Source organism: Dromiciops gliroides, chromosome X, assembly GCF_019393635.1.
Source record: "Dromiciops gliroides isolate mDroGli1 chromosome X, mDroGli1.pri, whole genome shotgun sequence".
Taxonomy (NCBI): Eukaryota; Metazoa; Chordata; class Mammalia; order Microbiotheria; family Microbiotheriidae; genus Dromiciops; species Dromiciops gliroides.
The window spans coordinates 25,675,238-25,691,755 of record NC_057867.1 but is presented as its reverse complement, the minus strand read 5'-3'; the positions used below and the strand labels follow the sequence as shown (position 1 = coordinate 25,691,755).

General features: G+C 45.0%; 1 protein-coding gene across 1 annotated transcript in view; it reads right to left on the bottom strand.

The window, feature by feature from the left end:
- Nucleotides 1–16,518, bottom strand: part of OPHN1 (oligophrenin 1) — a 278,050-nt gene that overhangs the window by 124,636 nt on the left and 136,896 nt on the right. The gene's annotated exons all lie outside the window — the stretch shown is intronic.

Below are 16,518 nucleotides of genomic sequence, written 5' to 3'. Positions count from 1 at the left end.
AAAACGAAAAACCACAACCCTGGGAGATAGATACCTTTATTTACCCCATTTTACAGATGAGCAAACTGAAGCTGAGAGAGGTTAAATGACTTGCCCAGGGTCACACAGCTGGTAAATGTCTGAGGCAGGATTGAAATCCAGGTCTTTCAGATTCCACACTCAGTAATCTACCCACTGAGTTAGGCAAAAAACATTTATTAAGTGCCTACTATGTGCCGGTCACTTTGCTAAGTGCTAGGGATACAAAGGAAGGTAAAAAATAGTCTCTACCCTTGACAAGCTTACTCTCTGGGAAACAGAGTCCAAACCAAGCAAGTATTCCCTCCATCTCCCATAAGCAGGTTTCATTTTTGCAAACTTGACTTGAATGGTACAGCCGCTATGGAGGACATCGTCTTAGGTAACACCGGGGACTGTATGATTTAGAGTGTTCGATACAGTTCAGTTTTATTGGAGATTTAACCTGTGCCTCCATTTATAATTCATCGCTCAGTGCCTTGGACTGGCCTTGCTCACAGAGCCAAAGGACCAGAAGGGATGTAGCCATGTGCCCCTGGGATGCTTTTCACCAAAGTGGAAGGGTATCAGACCCTCCTTGCTGTGCTCCACCATCAGTGAGCTAGCTTTGGCGAGAAGCACTGGAAGGCGTCTGCCATTGACGGGACAGGAAGGTACCAGGACCCACTGGAACTTGGGCCTACACCAAGGGACTTCTACTGTATCTGTGGATCCACTGGAGTTTCTGTCTACACTAGGGACTTCTACAGTATCCAGGCCCTGCTCTGTCAAAAGGATCTGAGAGCCAGAGTCAGAAGCCCTGAGTCTTTCATCTAATGACAGACTATTGGATAACTGGAGTCAAACCTCACTTGGGAATTGTGTTAGATTTCTCCCACACCTTTGCCCACCTGCAGGAGATAGGAAAGTACAAAAAAACGTCAAATTGTGTCTTTCTTGAAATTCCTGGGTTCAAAGCATGCCAATATACTGTGTGGGGGTGTCTCGGGTCTAGGAGAAGCTGCGGGTGCATAGCCACATAATATATACTATATTATGTAGTATTCATTCCTTTTGTTGAATCTATAGAAATGAGTAAATAGTATCCAAGCATGACTGTATATTCATATGGGCAACTGGTTCCATTATGCTAAGGTCATATTATTAGAGCTCAGTGAACTAGCAGATTCAGAGAAGCAATGGGGTTTCTAGCAGGTGGGAACTCAAAGCTCCTTAGACTAAAATGACAAGTGAAGAAAGTCAAAGAGAAAAAAGGGTGCCCACTCTCTGGGCACCACAGAGAGCTTGGTACTTTCCCCACATACACATACCATTCCCTCAGCAGGGTAGAGTACAGAAAGAAGAATGTAAGCCTTGTCCAGAGGCCTGAGCCTTTTTTCAATAGGACCAGTAGAGTGGCTAACAACACCACCTGGTGGTCAGAGAAATAAAAACCAACACAATAGCTGGTGTTGACGAAAGAACACTAGATTGGAAGTCAGAGGATCTTGGTTCAAATTCTCATTTCATTACTTACTACCTGTACAACCCTAGGCAAGTTGTGTATCTTCCCAGGGCCTCAGTTTCCTCATCTGTAAAATAACTGCTGAGGTCTCTCCAAGCTCTATGAGATTGCCCCTGGGGCCTCTTTTTTTTTTGGGGGGGGGGCAAGGCAGTAGGGGTTAAATGACTTGCCCAGGGTCACACAGCTAGTAAGTGTCAAGTGTCTGAGTCTGGATTTGAACTCGGGCCTCCAAGCTCTAAATGTAAGATTCTGTGAGAGCCCATGGGTAAGTTGGGAAATCTCCCTGGGTCCTCAGTTTCTTCATCTGTAAAATAAGGGGAGTAGACTAGGTAACCTCTGGAGTCCCTTTCTGCTCTAGGTCTATGATTCTAAATCTGTGTGTGACTATGAGCAAATCACTTAATCTCTCTGGGCAGTTTCCACATCTGTAAAATGTTGGGATGGGGCAGGGGGGTATGACGTCAACTAGATGGCCTAAGTTGTCTCTCAGCTGTAAATCTGTGATCCTATGACTAAATGATCTCCAAGGTCCCTTTAGGCTCTAAATCCTATAATTCTTGAGTAAATTAACTGTCTGGCATTGAAAGATTTGTCTAGCATTCTTTGGACAGTCTATTAATAAGGAAAATGTTCCTTAGGGCAATAGAAAACTAACTCCCAAATGGATTCATTCTTTAATGTTTCTTAGGCAGGTCACAGAATCGGACTTAGATGGAGAAGGGACTTCTTTATCTTCAAAGTGAGGAAACTGACATGTAGAGAATGGGAGTGACTCACTCAGGGTCATACAGCTATTTAAATGTCAGAACCAGGACTGGACTTCCAAGTCTATGACTGGAAGCTCAGTGTTTTTTCCTACTGCTCCATGAAAAAAAAGTATAGTTGTAACATGCCTATATGTAGAGGCAGGGGGCCAGTCTCTGGGCATCTCCAGTCCTCCATGTCACAGCATTAGGAAGTGGCAGACCTTCCAGCAGGAACGCAGGGCCCTCACCCCAATCCAGCTCCAAAGCTGGCCCCACCTTGCACTGTCCCATCCATGCCCTGCCCCCACTCAGCTTCCAGACTCCCATGGCTCAGCTTTCCATGAGGTCAGGCCTCAGGGGAAGACTTGAAACAATCTAATCACTTGCTTCCCTCCACAGACCTCTCCCTGGCCACTTCTACTCTGCCTGGACTCATTCCTCACTGGCTAGCAAACTCCGCCCCCCCAGTACTCTTCCAATCCCAGGGATACTGAACCCCTGGGCTGCCAAAGAACAAATCCCTTTCCTTGAGCCCAGCTGTCCCCTCTCCCCTATGCTGATCCACCTCTTCCCATTCCACCAATGTCCTGACCCAGATCTGCCCTCCAGCACTGCTTCCCTAGCCAGTACTGGCTACACTCATACCCCTGACTCACTGCTCCAGCTGGGGAGTTGGAATGCCACTTCCAGGTCCTCCTCCCACCATTCCTCAGCAACTTCTACTCCTCTGAGGGTCACACTATCCAAATTTATCACCCATTCTAGATCCTGGTGGTCATTATCTATTGGCTTTCAGGACATCTTCCCTCTTCCTTCACTGAGTTTAGTGTTTCACTCAGTCTTCCTTCCTCTGTGCCCCAAATGCTACCCTCTTAGTTATAGACTTCAACATATATATCACATTATATGAGGCAGCTCATGGACAGTGGAGAGAGCATGAGACTAGGAGGCAGGAAGATCTGAGTTCAAATCAGATCTTAGAGGCTTATTAATTATATGATCCTGGCCAAGTCTCTTAATCTCACTCAGCCTCAGTTTCCTCATCTGGAAAATGGGGACAATAAGAGCACCTACTTTACACCTACTCAAATGAGTTAACCCATGTAAAGCATTTTGCAAATCATAAAGTATTATATAAATGAATGCTATTATTATTATCATTATTATATTGATGCTCCCCTAAATACCTTATACCCTATTTCTCATTTGACCCAATCCCCATAGCATATTCTTCCACCTCACCTTAACTACACAGGGATAACCCTCTCCCCTCTTCCCGTGGATCTTGCCATCATGCACAAATATTCTACCCCCATGTTCATGAACTCACAAATTCCTTTATCTGATCATAATCTTACATCATTCCAACTTCCCCTATGCCTAGAGGAAGTCATAAACCCATCCTGACTACATCTGCTACAAATTGATATTATCTAATCTCAACTGGGTAGTCACTGCAGCAAGGCAATCTTTCTATTTCTCCCTAATTGAGTTTATAATTGACTCACCACAATGGCCATTCCTAACCTCATCTTTCTCTAAGCCTCCCATGGCACCCCCTCTGCCCACTCCCTTTGGTAGATAACCTGGCATCATAATTCACTGCAGAAACAGAGGCTACCTGCCAAGAGCCACCTCTTTTTTCCTTCTCCTCATCTCGTATCCCTCTGATATCATCTCCACTATCTTCTTCACTTCTCCTTGCCAAATATAACTCCAACCCTTCTACATGTACCCTTGCTCTCCCATCCATCCTCATCTTCTCCCATCATCCTCTCCTCCCTCCCCCCACTCTCTCCTTCTTCCTCTCTGTCTCTTCTCCTCTCTTTCTCTCCCTGCCCTTCCCTCCCCTCCCCCTCTCTCCCCTCCTTCACTGCTGTCTACATACATGTCCACAACTCTCCCATTTTTAAGAAACCTTCACTTGACCCTATCCACCCCAATGGCTACTTCCTATGTATTTCTTCCACTTTTCTACCAAACTCCATCTCTTCTCACTCTCTTCTGAACCTACTGCAATCCAGCTTTCATTCAACTGAAACCCCTTTTTCCAAAGTCATTGGTGATTTCTGAATCACTAAATCTAATGGCCTTCTTTCAATCCAGATGCTTTTTGACCTCTATATTCTTTGATACCGTCTATCATCCTTTTCTTCTGGATTCTCTCTGCTCTCTTGGTTCTCCTCCTACCTATCTTTCAACTCCTCAGTTTCCTTTGCTGTATCTTCATCCTTGTTGGGCCCCCCTAACTGTGTGTCTCAAGGTTCTGCCCTGGGCTCTCTTCTCTCTCTCTATACTATCTCAGTTGGTGAGTTCATCAGCTTCCCTGTGTTCAATGACCATCTCAATGCAGATGGCTCCCAGAGACAAATGTCCAGTCCTGACCTCTCTCCTAAGCTCCAGACCTGCATCTCCAACTGCCTATTAGACATATGGAACTAGATGCCCCATGGGCATCTCAAACTCAACATGTCCAGAGCTAAACTCATTATCATTCCTCCCAAAGCCTCCCCTCTTTCTAACTTCTCCATTGCTATTAAGACCCCAAACATCTTCCCAATTATCAAGGCTCCAAACCTAGGGGTCCTCCTTAAGTCCTCATTCTCTCACCTCATATATGCAACCCATGTTCAAATCTTGTCATTTCTACCTTTACAATATGCCCCTCTCTCCCCTCACACAGCTACCACTCAAAATCAGGACCTCATTATTTTTGCCTGGATTACTTACTGCAAGAGCTCCCCACCCCAGTCCATCCTCCACCTAGCTACCAGAGTGATCTTCCTAAAGCAAAGATGTGACCACGTCAACTTCCTACTCAATAAATCCCAGAGACGTACTCTAAATTCTAGGATCAAATATTAAAGTCCCCTGTTAAACATTTAAAGCCCTCCCAACATGGCCCCTCCTACCTTTCTATCTTCTTTTTCATCATTCTCTTCCATGTCCTCTACCATCCAGCAACCCTGGCCTATTCGCTGCTCCTTGCCCACAATGCCCCATCTCCCAACTTTTTACTAAGTGTCCTCAAGCTTGGAATGTTCTCTCCCTTTGCTAGTACCTCCCTGCTTCCTTCAAACCTCAGTTCCAATCACACCTTCTGCCTTCCTGGGTTCCCCTTAGTGTTAAGGGCCTTCTCCTCTCTGGTTTCTTTCCCTTTACTCCAATGTCATGAAAAAAACAGGATGATGGACAGTTTCAAAGACTAGAGAGGCCGAAAAGCATCTGGACTGAAAGAAGCACACGGACCCGCTTGTGTCTGTACTGTCTCCCCCATTAGAATGGAAGCCCCTTGTTTGTATCCCCTGCACCAGGGATGGTGGTTGGCATGTAATCGATTGATAAATGATTGCTGGTTGGTGGACTGAGCCCAGAGTCTATGGCCTTACCATCAAATCACAGCTGTCTTTGCAAGTCGAAATGACAGAATGACCTCTGAAATGCAAGCAACGAAGTCCCTAGAAGAGGTGCAGAGATTTCTGGGGTGTGGTGCAGTAAACTAGTACTCTCTCCTTTCAAGTTCAAACTTTCATTAAGCTATCAGCTGCTCCTTAGAAATGAAAACCCTACAGCTGTCACACCAGCACTAACATGATTCATTTGTCATAAAGCTATGCTGAGAGTCCCAGCAAAACTACTGGCCACCTCTAAGTGGAACGGAGCAGAGAGCCTTGGTGGGGAGGGGGTGAATATGAAATACCCAGTGACCTCTGACCTACACAGATGCTGTTGCCCTTCTGCTCACCTCCTCCCTCTACAAGAGTTTCCCCACATCCTGGCTGGTCAAGCACCTTCAACACAAATCTTGTGATTTCTGGAAGTCATGCTTTCCAACTCAAACATAAAGTCAGCCTCCAGTAGGCAGCACCATTTTCCTAATTAATCAGTTGTCCATAGAAATTCAAGATAAATTCTCCAAGTCAGACAATTAATTTAATTTACTCCTCTGCTTTTCTTTAAAAAAAAAAAAAGCATGGGGCAGCTAGGTGGTGCAGTGGAGAAAGCACCAGTCCTGGATTGAGGAGGACCTAAGTTCAAATCCGACCTCAGATACTTGACATTAGCAATGTGACCCTGGACAAGTCACTTAATCCTCATTGCCCTGCAAAAATAAATAGATAGATAGATAGATAGATAGATAGATAGATAGATAGATAGATAGATAAATGGATGAATGGAGATAGACAGAAAGATAATGAATGAATGACTAAATAAATAAATAGACAAATGAGTGAATGAATGAATGACCAATTAATTAATTAATTGAATGAATAAAAAGGCATAACGTGGTCCTGCTTCCTGCTTCCAAGGTCAATAAGAGATATCATTTGCCTCATTTCATAAATGAAACAACTGAGACCAAGAAAGTGAATGACAGACTAGCCCTGTGCCTTTATGCAATAGGCAAGAATAGGTCCCCGAAGAAATGAAATCTCAAAATCTCAGGATTGGGAGGGTTAGAGGAGGCCGTGTCGTCCTGCTAAGATCTGACCCTCTACAATATTTATTAACATCAACGCAAAACACTAACTAGGGTACTGGCAAATAGAACACAGCATGCAGAGTATTTTTAAAAATAACAAAAATAAAAAATATCCAACAAGACCAGGGAGGATTAATTAATGGAATGCAAAGATTGTTTTCCTGGTATTAAGCCATCCATCTGAGAAATCTTATCAAGATTCAAAAGAAGAAAGTAAAGGGTCACATGATCACATCATTAGACAGAGAGAAAGCCCTTGGTGAAATATAGCCTTTTGTGCTAAGAAATTTAAAGGTACAAGAGTATGCCTCAGTTTCCTCATCTATAAAACTGGCGGGCTAGACTACCTGGCCTCTGAGGTCCTTCTAATATGTGACCCTAAGTAAGTCAATTCCCTTCCCTGAGGCCCACTTTCCTCCTATGTAAAACAAAGCAGCTGATTAGCCTCTAATTCTCAGTCTAGGCTCCTATGACCTACAGTCAAAGCATCTTTTCATAAGGAACTGTCAAAATAATTTACCTGCCCGGGCTTGCTAAAATGGATTCTGGTGAGTCACATGGCTTTGCCCAAAGGAACCTAGAAAGTATTTCCAAAGAATGCACAACCTTGAGCAGGAAAGCAATAGCCACATGGCCATAGGTTATATTTTTCTCACTGCCACTCACTGAAGACAAGAGATCCAGCAGTTAAAAACGGACTTGGGAGTGACCCAGCTGGCTAAGCAGGTAGAAGCATCTGAGGACACACTTTAGACTTTCTATACCATGGATTAAAATATAGACATGACAGGCTGCTGGCCAGGGATGGAAGGCACCAGACAAAAGCTGGCAAGAATAGATTTCTTCGGTGCCTTCCAAATAGAATTATAAGGATTTTTCAACTGAAAAGAATCAGGGAGGGAGAAAACTGCCTACAGTTGGTCTATCTCTTAAGCTAGACCCCACAAAGAGTGGTTACAGTGGAAGGAGGACAGCGATTGAGACATCCAGAAGTTCATAGGACACAATATCCAAGGGAGGAATTGATAAGCGAAAACCACTGGGCTCTGAGCCTCTACATAAATACCCAAAGATTAGGCAATAAGCAAACTTGAGCTCATAGATAACACGGAGCCTTTGGTGACCAGACTAGGGCTGTGGCTCTGGCTCAGTGGGCCTTATGTGAAAGGATCAAGACTTAGAAAAGTGGCTGATGTGGGGAGTATTGCATGCAAAGAATGTATCCTGGGGTGAAGACATCTAGAAACTAGAGGGGGAGTGCAATGGGCAGCATCTGGATGAAGATTAATGGTGGAAAAAACAGTGATCTGGGCACTGGGTTTTTATGACCTGAATTTCGCTGGGTCCTCCTCCTACATAACTGACCCCTCCTTTTTAAAAAAAAACATTTTTGGGGGCGGCTAGGTGGCGCAGTGGATAAAGCACCAGCCCTGGATTCAGGAATACCTGAGTTCAAATCCAGCCTCAGACACTTGACACTTACTAGCTGTGTGACCCTGGGCAAGTCACTTAACCCCCATTGCCCGCAAAAATAAAAATAAAAATAAAAAAAACATTTTTATTTAAAATTTTGAGTTCCAAATTCAATCCCTCCTTCCCTTCCTCTTCTGCCCTGTTTCTGAGGTGGTAAGCAATCAGATAGCAGTTATACATGTGCAATTATATAAAACATTACCACATTAGTCATTGTGTATAAGGAAACTTGAATAAAAGGGAAAAAATGAAAGAAAGAAAAGGAAAGAGGGAAGGAAGGAGGGAAGGAGGGAAGGGGGAGGGGAGGAGAGGAGAGGAGAGGAGAGGAAGGGGAGAGGGAGAGGGAGAGAAAAGGAGGGGAGGGAAAAGAAAGGAAGGAAGAGGGAAAGAGGGAAAGAGAGAGGAGAGGAAGAAAGAAAAACAAAAAGAAAGCTTCAGTTTGTGTTCAATCAATATTAGTTCTTTCTTTTTTATTTTTTAATATTAGTTCTTTCTTTGGAGGTGGATAGTATGTTTCATCATTAGGTTTTTGGGATTGTCTTGCATCATTGCTAAGTTATTCACAGTTATTCATGGAACAATACTGTTGTTACTGTATACCATGTTCTCTTGGTTCTGCTCACTTCACTTTGCATCAGTTCATACAAGTCTTTCCAGGCCTTTGTGAAATCATCCTGCTTGTCATTTCTTAGAGCACAATAATATTCCATTACAATCACATACCACAGCTTGTTTAGCCATTGCCCAATGGATGGGTATTGACCACTCCTAGGACTTTGTAGGGGGCCCTCTTCTCAACATCTCCCTCTATATCAGGCCCTCATTGCCCCTCACCTAAACCACTGCAATAAGCAATTAATTGGCCTCCCTATTTCCAGTCTCTCTTCTCTCCAATTTATCTTCCGCACAAATGTCAAAAAAGAAATCCCTAAAACATAAGACAACCCCCCCCCCCCGCCCAGGCTAGAGAAACTCTGGTCTCTAGGATAAAACAGAAATGGCACAGGGGCAGCTAGATGGTGCAGTGGATAAAGCACCGGCCCTGGAGTCAGGAGTACCTGAGTTCAAATCCAGCATCAGACACTTAACACTTACTAGCTGTGTGACCCTGGGCAAGTCACTTAACCCCAATTGCCTCACCAAAGAAAAAAAGAAAAAAAGAAATGGCTCTGTTTGACTTTGAAAGTCCCTCCCCCCAATCTGAATTTAACCTACCTTTCTAGGATTACTGCACAATACTTTCCTTCGAACACTACATTCCAGCCCAATTGACCTAGTTCCTGCTCCTTGCTGCTGTTCCATCTCCCACTTTTGCATAGGTTCTCCCCTCTGCCAATAACACACTCTGTCTAAACCTCGATCTCATGGACTCCCCGGCTTCCTTGAAAGCTCAGCTCAAGATCCACCAAGTACAAGCAGCTTATCCTGATCCCTGTAATTGTTAGTGCCCTCTCCACTGTGCCCAGAAATTACCTGACATATATTTTGTGCTCACATACATATGTGCACGTTGCTTCCCCATAACAGGATGTAAGGTCCCCAAGGACAGGCAAGGTGTCACTTTTAGCTCTGCATCATCAGTGTCTAACACTGATCATCATAGTGGTCATCACAGTGTAATTCATACAGGTCAGCTTGACAGAAAGAGGAAATGGAGGAAGATTTTAGGAAGCAGATTACAAGAGATTCTGGGGGGCAGCTAGGTGGTACAGTAGATAAAGCACCGGTCCTAGATTCAGGAGGACCTGAGTTCAAATCCAGCCTCAGACACTTGATACTTACTAGCTGTGTGACCCTGGGAAAGTCACTTAACCCTCACTGCCCAGCAAAAAAAAAAGTCTTAGTTTTGTGAGAAAATGGGGGAAAGAGGAAGAAGCACAGGGGGAGAACCTGCTTAAAGGTGAATGAAAGGAAAAGCAGAAGTCACCCCCCCCACTGGAGTACACTACAGACCTTCTGGGCAGAAAGTGGAAATAGATGAGGAATACATAATAAACAGATCCCAAGTCTGTTACAGCAGTGGGCTGTGATAGTGACAGGGCCCTTCAATTCTCCAGATGGATAATATGGAGCTGGCCTCAAAGGACTGGGAGACTCTCAGACACGAAAATGAAGGAGAAGGAAAAAAATCTCCTGGAGAGATCAAAGAGGAGAATCAAAAAGAGGTAAGTGCAGGAGATGGCAGCAAGGGTGGGTGGCAGGATGAATGGAAGGGGGTTGATTCATATTCTAAGAACAGCACATAAAATAAGAACTTGGGGAAGAACTAAGGTTGGTGAGGAAAGCTCAGAACAACAAAAAGGAGGGATGTTTTTCTTAAGTGCTATGAGGAAAAAAGAGGAAGATCAAAGACACAACTTCAATCCGACACGAAAGAGAGAGAGGGAGGGAGGGAGGGAGGGAGGGAGGGAGGGAGAGGGAGAGGGAGAGAGAGCGAGTGCAGGGTGGCTCAGTCTTTGTCCTGCTGGGGTTTACTCTTCCAAGGAGAATGACCTTTGGTCACGAAAGGACAGGATGAAACTTGCTTATAAGAAATTGATACCCAAGATAAATTGAGGAAAAGTACAAGGAGGACACCAAAGTTGCCCTGGATGGGTTCATGGCATCCGGTCCAAATGAACTATAACCCGGAGTGCTGAAAGAATTTGCAGCTGTGATACTGAGCAAGAGGGGGAAGAATGGGAGGGGAAACCACAGGGGTGGAGAGAGGAAAATGTTTCTTTCTCAAAACAGGGAAGAAAAGAGAGGCTGCCAACTCGACGCCACTCAGCTTGATTTCAATTTCAGGGGAAGTTCAATAACAGATCATTAAAAAGCAGTTGGTAAAGAACTGGAAAGGGAAGCAGTGATTGCAAAGAACCAGCTGAGCTTGATCAAAAACAGTCTGCGCCAAACTCAAGTCAATTCCCTTTTTCACTCGTTCCTAAGCCAGTTGGAGAAATCTGGTCATCTGGTTTACCTAGATTTTAATGAAGTATTCAAAAAGGTACCTCAAAATATTTGGGTGAAAAAGTTAGAAAGAGGGTGCAGCTAGGTGGCGCAATGGATAAAGCACCAGCCCTGGATTCAGGAGGACCTGAGTTCAAATCCGGCCTCAGACACATGACACTTACTAGCTGTGTGACCCTGGGCAAGTCACTTAACCCTCATTGCCCCACCAAAAAAAAATATAGGAAGAAATAGGTGAGAGGAGCTAGTATACATCGCTGGATCTAGATCTGGGTGCATGATCATTCATGGTCCCATGTCCACTTGGCAGAGGAATGCCCCAGGGATCTGTGCCTGGCCCTGGGCTGTTGAGCATCTTCATTATTGGCTTAATTATATAAAGGCATAGATGGCATCCTTATCAATGTGCAGATGATATTCAGCTAGAAAGGTAAGTGTACCCACCGGATCAGAGGTATCAAACATGCAGCCCACAATATTCCCAAGTGAAGCCCAAGCCAGATGAAAATATCACTGGGAAACATTTAATAAAATAAATAAAAGTACAATAGAATATAGACAATGGGAATATGTGGTTTTCTAAGTTAATATGCTACCAGTTTAGTGGCCCCATTTCTACTGGAGTTTGCTACAAGGCCAGGATCCAAAGAGAACTTGACAGGATAGAACATTGGGTGAATCTAACAAGATGAATTTTAATAGGAACAAATGTCAAATTCTTATACTTGGGCTGAGAAAATCAACTTCACAAATACAAGACCTGGCTAGAAAATTGTGTCTGAAAAAGATGAGTGGAGGGTCTAATAGATTACAAGCTCAATGTTAGCCAGTAGTGTTGTGTGTTAGCCAAAAAAAAAAAAATGCCACCCTAATGTAGGTTAGCCTCCTCATGGGGTGATATCACACTGGGCAAGAGCCCATGCCTGAGCTGATGGCAACTCAAGTACTGGGCTCTCTTCTGGGCATCAGAGTTTGGGAAGGGCGTTGATCTCTTGGAGAATATCCAGAGGGTCACCAAGATTCTAGTCAGTAACGGATGAGGACTGGATGAAAGAATTCAGTATTATGAGCTCAGAGAATACTGACATGAGATTGGTCTCCAAGAATGTGAATGGATGTTACAGGGAAGAGATTCAACAGACCTGTTAAGTTCAGTCCCACAGAGGAGAGCCAGTTCCTTCAACCAATCCTCATCCACCTTATTCCAGGAAACTAGGCCTCTCTTAGCACAAGAGCAATAAATGGGAATGGCAAAGAGGCAAACTTAGGCTTGCTATAAAGAAAGATCTCCCACCACCTAGAACGGTCCCAAAGTAAAATGGACCATCTTGGGAGCCCAGAGGGTCGCTCCTACTTAGAGGTATTTCAGCAGAGACCAGAAATCATATGTGGTTGTAGCAGGCCCCGTGCATGTACTAGGTAGACAAGATGGCTTCCTGCATTGACTTGGAGATTCTGTGACTTTCAAATGGGAAGCTTAGTACTTGAACCTGACAAACTCATAACTCATGGATTGTAAGTAGTAAACTCCCAACTCACTTGGATTAGCTCCTTCACAATAAGGCATCCTAAGGGAAAGTCAATTCCCTGCCTCAGTTTTCTCTTCTGTAAAATGACTGGGATGGACTTTATGATCTCTAAGGTCCCTTCAGTGTGGACATGGTATGTTTTGTGTTCTGAGGTTCCCAGACCAGCTTTGACAAACTATATTCAAAAGGCCTTCCCAGCCTTGATATTCAGTGTTCTAATCCCTCCCAGATCTGACAAGCAGTGTTCTTGACAGTCTGTGTTCTAAGGCCCCCCCCTCCCAATTCTTAACATCCTGTGTTCTAAATTCCCTCCCAGCCCTGACATTCTAGGTTCTAAGGTCTCTCCTAGCCTTGACATTCAGTGTTCTAAGATCCCTTCTACCTCTGACATTCAGTGTTACAATTTCCCTGCTAGCTCTAACATTGTGTTCTAAGGTCCCTCCCAGCTCTAAGATTCTGTGTTCTAAGGTCCCTCCCAGCCCTAACATTCTGTGTTCTAAGGTCCGTCGAAGCTCTAACATTCCATGTTCTAAGGCCCCTCCCTCCCAGCTCTAACATTCCGAGTTCTAAGGCCCCCCATCCCAGCTCTAACATTCCGAGTTCTAAGGCCCCCCATCCCAGCTCTAACATTCCGAGTTCTAAGGCCCCTCCCTCCCAGCTCTAACATTCCGAGTTCTAAGGCCCCCCATCCCAGCTCTAACATTCCGAGTTCTAAGGCCCCTCCCTCCCAGCTCTAACATTCCGTGTTCTAAGGCCCCTCCCAGTTCTTAACATCCTATGTTCTAAGGTCCCTCTGAACTCTTGATATCCTGTGTTCTAAGGCCCCTCCCAGCCCTGACATTCTGTGTTCTAATGTACCTCCTAGCTATGACACTCTGTTCTAATGTCTCTCTCAGCTCTCACCTTCCATGTTCCAAGACCCTTCTTAGCTCTGACATTCTATTTTCTAAGGGCCATCTCAGATCTGAAATTCTACATTCAAAGGGCTCTTCCCAACTCCACCAAATGTTCTCTAATTCTACAAAGATAAATGATTCTCTCCTGTTTCCTTTCCCTTTCCTCAGACACAGCCCCACTCGCTGGCCCCCTGAACATATTCCAAGACCAACAACGCATTTGGCTCAATCTGCCCGGGAGTATGGTTTGGGCAGCTTCATTTCTTCTATCCCTTACATTTTTCTAATCCTCTACACTTCCAGGTCAGACACGTTTCTTTAAAAGAAAATAACAAGATCCAAGGAATTGATCAAGCCCACTTGGCAGAGATGGAGAAGCAGTGGGCCCAAGGGCCCCATCCCCTCCGGGCCAGCATCTGTTCATTGAGAATGCACTGCCCCAAGCATCGAGCTCCCCATAAATCAGCTTAGACACAGGCTCAGATGTCTTAGCCCAACCAGCTGGACCTAGGCCAGCCACTAGCCACATAAAGGAGAGATTCGGCTGCCCTCCCTACTAGCAAGAGCATCCTTGCCAAAGGCCTGCAAACATCATACTGTGGGCACCTCTGACAAGACATGAAAAATATGATTCGAAGGGTACAAATGATCTCCCTGTCGTGCATCTCGAGGGGATGACTGCACCGTTATCTCACTGTGGCTAATGGGCATTCTGTGTTGAGGGATGAAAAGACCCCATTATGGACAGAGTTGGCCCGGTTCCTGTTTGTGCTGCTGTGGTCTGTTGGACCTCTCAGAGTTCCTGCATCTGGAGGAAGAGGTGGGCCCTACAAATCCAGCTTGATTCACAGTGGGAAGACTCACCCAAACTGTGCTCAGGGCCTTGGGGAGGTGGGAGGGACATCAGACATTAGCCAAATATGAGTCTAGAGTAGGTGGCCAGAGGACTCAAAGCCAAGCTGAGCAAGAAATGAGGCCAAAGGAAGGCCGGAGAGGTTACGAAGGGACACTGCTGATTCATCAGTCTTGGTGATTGGAGGATAACATTCCATTCAAAAGGGAAAACTGGAGGGAGTGAAATGCAGCGTACTTACTGGACTGATGCAGAACATCTACAGGCAAGCTCTGCTTCTGATCCACTGGGCCACCATGAGCTGGCTACTTGTCCTCACTTTTCTTATCTTTCAAATCAGGGAGTTAGAACTAAAGGATCTGTACTGGGCCCTCCCAGCTCTGATATTCTGAATTCTAAGGCCCCTCCCAGCTCTGACATTCTGGGTTCTCAGGCCCCTCTGAGCTCTGACATTCTGAATTCTAAGGCTCCTCCTGGCTCTGACATTCTGGGTTCTCAGGCCCCTCCTGGCTCTGACATACTCTATGCTCTGAGGGTGATCTTATCTTTGATGTTCTGTGTTTCAAGTTCCCTCCTAGCTTTGACAGTGTGTTCCAAAGTCCTTGCCAGCTCTGACATTCTGCATCCCACAATATATTCTCTCCAGTGGGAAAAGAAGGTCTAGAGGGCTTTAGGCAAACCCAGAAGACACCCTGAAGACAATTGCAACCATCAATCCCTAAGTCTGTATTTGCCACATCCATCTTTGCCAGGCAAGTGCCTGACTGCTTGATTTAGAGGTGAGTAGGGTACCATCTCCTGGGAATTTGGTCAGCAGTAGTTTGTTTACACAGGCCAGATTACCCCTGACCAGATGACAATGGGATTCTTTACCCTAAACACCAAAGTCCAGATGAGAGGTGATATCTGTACCATCCCTGACCACAAACTACCACATCTAGGGGCAGCTAGGTGGCGCAGTGGATAGAGCACCGGCCCTGGATTCAGGAGGACCTGAGTTCAAATCCAGCCTCAGACACTTGACACTTACTAGCCGTGTGACCCTGGGCAAGTCACTTAACCCCAATTGCCTCACCAAAAACAAAAAACAAAAACTACCATGTCTATCAATACAAATGGCATGCCCAGACAGCAGGATCACTTGTAGCTTGGAATCCATCTCTCCTTTCTTCCCACACATCAAATCTATAACCAAGTTCTAAGATTCGACCTCCTTACTTTCTATTTTCACTGAAACCTTGAGCCTGGAAATTTGTAGCCTGGATAATGACAATCATCTCCCTGATGCCTTTCTCTCCACCCCTACCCCCTTGCAATCTATTCTACCTACCACCACTGGATTCAGTGTTCTAAAACACAGCTCTGCACATGTCACTCTCCTCAGAAACACTGAGTGGCTCTCCATTGCCCAGAGGATAAAACCCAAAATCACTGGCCTGGTATATAAAACCCCATACAATTGGAACCCAACCAGCCTCTCTAACTTGAAACCCTCAATATACCCCAACACAAAGTCTTCCTTCTTGAGTCAAGATAAGTCTCTTCCCTACTCTCTTCCCAGCTGTTTCCCCCATTCAATGCAGGGCCCAAGGATAGGACACAGAAGCAAAGCATCACCTAGCTCTTTAAGTGCATTTCAATACTCATAGATCAAGAGCTTATCACTGAGCATTGAAACAAGTTCAGAAAGAACAGATTACTTTTGTTCCACATTAATAATTAATGATGGTGATGGTGGTGGTGGTGGCAGCAACGGCAATGAGTGTGTGTGTGTGTGTGTGTGTGTGTGTGTGTGTGTGTGAGAGAGAGAGAGAGAGAGAGAGAGAGAGAGAGAGAGAGAGAGACAGAGACAGAGACAGAGACAGAGACAGAGACAGAGACAGAGAAAGGGGGAATGGAAGGAAGGAGAGAAAAAAAGAGAGGGAGGGAGGTGGAAGGAGTTAGTTTAAATCTCTTCTCTTATAAGAGAAGGGCTGGGAGGTTTCCATTACATTCTGATAAACCAGAAATTGAAGACCTGCTAAATCAATGGCTCCCCAATATGCACCCTCATTTGGGGATCAGTTG